Here is a 5,618-nt window from a genome sequence, read left to right on the forward strand (position 1 = left end):
AACAAGGAGCAAATACCTTGTGATGTGATTATATTGACTTAAAACCATGATGAACAAGCAATTCCATTCAATTCACTAAATTCAATATGTACTTGTTACAAATTGCACCAAACAAGAAATTAAATGTCAATGTCCATATCCATTTGGTGTTAGCAACTCAAAGTATTAAACAAGTACATTATTGAAATTTCAATCATCATAATCATTTAAAAGTGCTCAATTCTTAATTAGAATGCCAAACAAAGATATAGTTTAACCCATATGGTCATGACAACATATGAATTAACCAAAAAAATCATTCAGGCATTATGTCCAACACATGGAGTGCAGTGCACATATTCAACAAATTCGAGCAAAGATTCAAACATGAACAATCCATTAGTCCAAATTGAACACTTGCAATGCAACAAACAAACAACAAGGCAAAACTTAAGAATGAATACCAAAATGAAATAAAGAAAACAGAAATTAAGCAAGCAACTAATCATAACAAAGAAGATTAAAATAAGAAAATTGAAAAGTTGAAGGATGGAAAAGAAAAAGATAGGTAACAGTGGCACTTGTGTTAGCCACTGCGAAGCTCACAGCGGTGGAGCTTCGCTGGAGAAGAGAAGAAAGAAAGAAGAAAAAGAAGGAAGAAAGAAGAATAAAGGAGAAAAGAGAAGAGAGATAGAGACGGTGGTGGTTCCAGTGGTGACGGTGGTGGTCGCCGGAGAGATGGTTGGGTTGGGCGAGCAGCAGCAGCAAGGAGAAGAGAGAGGAAGGCTACTGGCTGAACAGGACGTCCTTTCTTATTTACACCCAGAATGCGACCTGTGCGTACACACAGGGTAGTGTGCGTACGCACACTAGCAATTATTGGGAGCGTTCATACGCACAGAACGTGCGAGCACTGCTGGCAGAGAGGGTGTCAAGACGTGTGCGTGCGCACAGCATTGGGCGCACGCACAAAACACTTTTTTTTAAATGAGGATCATGTGTGCGTGCGCACACTGGTCCGTGCGCACGCACAGGGGAGAAAAGGGTTGGTTGTGTAGGCGCACAGGCTGAGCCAGCGCTCCTACCAGAGGGGCCGCAACTTGGCGGGCGGACGCACACGTCGGTGCGGCTGCACAGTTGGCGCGAAAAGGAAGACGTGTGCGTACGCACAAAGCAGTACGCACGCACAGATCAAGGGAAACAGGGCAGCGCCTATGCACAGGCTGTGCTGGCGCTGCGGCCAGAGGGCACTGCGGCCAGAGGGCGCTGCGAGGAGTGTGCGAGCGCACAAAGGCTTGCGCTCACACAGATGCTGGAAAATGCAATTTTCTGCACGCGCACAGGGTGGTGCGCACGCACAGGTGTCTTGTTTCACAAAAAGGGGGTTTTGAAATCAAAGAACAAAATATTCAAAGAACTAAGTAATAAAAGAACCAAGAGATGATCAAAATTGAAATTAATGCAAGCAAAAAGGAAACAAGATCAAAACTAGTGAAAATGCTATAAATACAATGAAAGCCTTGACTTGGGAATGAGAGTCTAAGAAGCCTATCATTGCCATAACCACAACTATGGTAATTATGATGAGTCAATCTCGCTTAGTCAACCCCTAACATCGAGGAATAAGTCAAGCAAGCATAATTGACCTTAATCCATAAGTCCTAGCTAACTTACCAAACTAGTTGATAAAAAGCTAGCGTCAATGGAAACAAGAGTCAACTAACTATCCAAGAATTACCACTAAATATCGGATATTATGACTCTAGTATCCTAGGAACTCAAATCTCAAGCCAAGGTGGAAAAATCTACTCAAAATCTAGAGTTGTCATTTTCACAAACACCTTGTGTGCATAAAAGTAAAACATGGGAAATTGCAAGGAAAATAACAAACTATAACCAACTATCAACAATACCAAACATTAACAAGCAATCAAACATAAAGGAAGCATGAAACATAAAATTCATTGATCAAAACTTCAAGAAACACAAAATTGCAAATATGAACAAAGTAATTTGAACCAAAGGAAATTGAAAATAACGACAATGTAATTAAGAGGAATTAAAAAGTACTTACAATTAAAGATGATCAAAATCCAAAATTAAGCTTGCTATAAAATGCTACAAAGGAAATTGATAAACCCTAGGAGAGCTCTCTACTCTACTCCTACTCCTACTCCTAATTAACTATGCTAAGAAAATGTAAAAATGTGGCCTTCTACTCTAATGCCTTCATATGTGTTGATATCCCCTTCATATAGCACTTCAATTCAGCCTTGGAACTTCCAAAATTGGGCCAAAAGCCTTCAGAAATTGCACATCACGTGTTTCATTAATGTAACCACATGCAGGGACCTGTGCGTATGCACAGATATGTGCGTACGCACACTTGGCTGAAAGTTGACCTGTGCGTACGCACAGGTGCTTGTGCGCACACACGCTTACTTGTGCGCACGCACACTTCGCTGTGTGTGCTTTTCCTCGTTTTCTTCATGTTTTCTCCCTTGTACATGCTTTCTTCCACTTTTGGCTATCCATTCTTGCCTCCAAGGCCTGAAATCACTCAACGAACATGTCTTGGCATCAAATGGAATAAAAGCGGAATTAAATTGTTCATTTCAAGCACAAAATTTCATGTTTTCACATTTAGGGTCAAATTGGGGACAAAACACAAAAGTATGCTATTTTGGTGCTTATATGTGAGTTCATGTGCTATAATCCAATCAAATTGAGTCGAAATATATCATCAAATATGGACTCATCAGATGCCAAGCTACAACTAAGTGCTCCCCCCTTTGCTCAAGCTTGAACTCTGCGTGAAATACCCTCAGAAACGGGTTGGATTTGGGCCTGGGCAGCTCAGAAATCGCCCCTAGCGATTTCACTTTAAGTGGATCATGTGCCGAGCATCACGTGTGCGCGTGGACGACGCGTGCGTGTCGCTGGCCAAAACCTCTACTCACGCGTACGCGTGACTGACGCGTGTGTGTGGTCCTCAATTCTCCAATTGCTCATTTCTTCATGAATTTTCCACTTTTCACGCTTTTCTCTTCACTTCTTCCATCCAATACTTGCCTTATGAACCTGAAATCACTCAACAAACACATCAAGGCATCGAATAGAATTACAGTGAATTAAAATTACCAATTTTAGGGCCTAAAGCACATGTTTTTACACTTAAGCACAAATTAAGGGAGAATTACAAAATCATGCCATTTCATTGAATAAATGTGGGAAAATGTGATAAAATCCCCCAAATTAAGCACAAGATAAACTACAAAATTGGGGTTTATCAAACCTCCCCACACTTAAACTAAGCATGTTCTCATGCTAAACTCAAGAAAGAGACAAAGAGTATCAACATTTATTCAATGCAAATTATCTATATGCAATCTACCTATATGCAATTTATCTAAATGAATGCAACTACTTAGTCAAAATAAATTAATCCCCAAGAATACATATATGAACACAAGGGCTAGAGCAATATCAATCAAAGCAAACCCACAATTGAATTGAGTTATTGACAAGATTTTACAAACTTGAAAGAAAAGATTATCATAGGTGAAAACATGTAATTGAGCAATCGAACCCTCACCGGATGTGTATCCGCTCTAGTCACTCAAGTGTATAGGGTTGGTTCACTCAATTCTCCCTTAATCATGCTTTCCAAGATTTGTTTTTCATCTAACAATCAACAATTATTTCATGCATGCATACAAATATCATGAGGACTTTCCCATAGGTTGTAATGGGCTAGGGTCAAGGTAGGATGCATATGGTCAAGTGAGCTTGAAATTTGAATCTTTGATTAACTTAAACTTCCCACCTAACCTATATAGCAACCTATACAATTTCAAAGCTAACCTAACTACCCATTCTTCACTTTTTCACATACTCATGCATTCTCTTTTAATCACATTCCATATGCATTGATTATTATTGAACTTCACTTTGGGGAAATTTGTCCCCTTTTTATTGCTTTTCTTTTTTTCTTTCTTTTTCTTTTTTTTTCTATATATATATATATTTTTTTTTCTTTTTATTTTTCTCATTTTTTTTCTTTTCAAACTAAAATACACACAAAAGCATCAATGCATATGGTTTAAACATAATTGATACATGAGTATGTACCCAATTCCTAGGATTTTTAACAAAAACACAAAAATACACTTTTATCTCTACCCAATGTTCCTAACTCTTCCAAAATCAAATGATAAACACTCTCACTAGCCTAAGCTAATCAAAGATCCAAACAAGGGACATTTATTGTTTTTCACTTTAGGCTTGTAATGTGCTAAAACTAAGAACAAATGGGTTTAGCATAGGCTCAAAGTTGGCTAACAATGAAAGATAAAAGGTAGGCTATTTGGGTAAGTGAGCTAATTGAAACAATGGCCTCAATCATATAAGTGCATGTATACACAAAGTAATGAACATAAAGAATCAAACAAATCAAAGATTACAATCATAGAAAGAGAATAATGCACACAAGAATGAAAATAAGTGGTCATATGATGTAACCACATAATTAGGCTCAAATCTCACATGCTTGTATTCTTAGCTCAAAAATCATGATCCACAATATATAATTCAAGCAAGTTCTAATTTTTTTCAATCAATTGGGGTGCCCTGTAGATAAAATCCTTGAAAATTTTCATTATTTTGACTAAGCTTATTATATATATATATGCAAAACAAGAAAATGCACTAAAAATCCTAAAAAGACCTAAAAATAAAAAATAAAATGCAGAAGTGTTGGGATTAGAAACTTGTCACCCAAAAACGCCGACTGGTCGGACAACCTCCCCACACTTAAAAGTTTGCACCGTCCTCGGTGCACTCAAAGATGAGCAAGGGGGTACGGTGACTTTCCGGATTGCCACCTTCAGTTGGCAGATCAACCGGTGCTGCGTGTTTGGTGCACGAAATTGTGATGTCCAGGATCAAGCAATCCCTGGCAACATGAGCAACTTGGTACGCGTAATCGTGATTACACTTTAATTATGTAAAATTCATGGCTCTTTCTTTCCCTGGTAATGGCGCCAAGAACATGGTGCCAATACCATGGTTCACAACTTCGATACAACTAACCAGCAAGTGCACTGGGTCGTCCAAGTAATACCTTACGTGAGTAAGGGTCGAATCCCACGGAGATTGTCGGTATGAAGCAAGCTATGGTCACCTTGTAAATCTCAGTCAGGCAGATATAAAGTGATAATGGTGTTTTCGAATAATAAATAAAAGACTAGGGATAGAGGTACTTATGTAATTCATTGGTAGGAATTTCAGATAAGCGAATGGAGATGCTTTTCGTTCCTCTGAACCTCTGCTTTCCTGCTATCTTCATCCAATCAGTCTTACTCCTTTCCATGGCTGGCTTTATGTGATACATCACCACTGTCAATGGCTACTTTCGGTCATCTCTCGGGAAAATGATCCAATGCCCTGTCACGGCACGGCTAATCGTCTGGAGGCATCACCCTTGTCAATGGCTTCATCTTATCCTCAGTGAATAATATGCTCACGCACCCTGTCACGGCACGGCTATTCATCTGTCGGTTCTCGATCATGCTGGAATAGGATTTACTATCCTTTTGCGTCGGTCACTAACGCCCTGCAATCGCGAGTTAGGAGCTCGT

The sequence above is a fragment of the Arachis hypogaea genome, chromosome 13 (genome assembly GCF_003086295.3).
Source record: "Arachis hypogaea cultivar Tifrunner chromosome 13, arahy.Tifrunner.gnm2.J5K5, whole genome shotgun sequence".
In the NCBI taxonomy this organism is placed as follows: domain Eukaryota; kingdom Viridiplantae; phylum Streptophyta; class Magnoliopsida; order Fabales; family Fabaceae; genus Arachis; species Arachis hypogaea.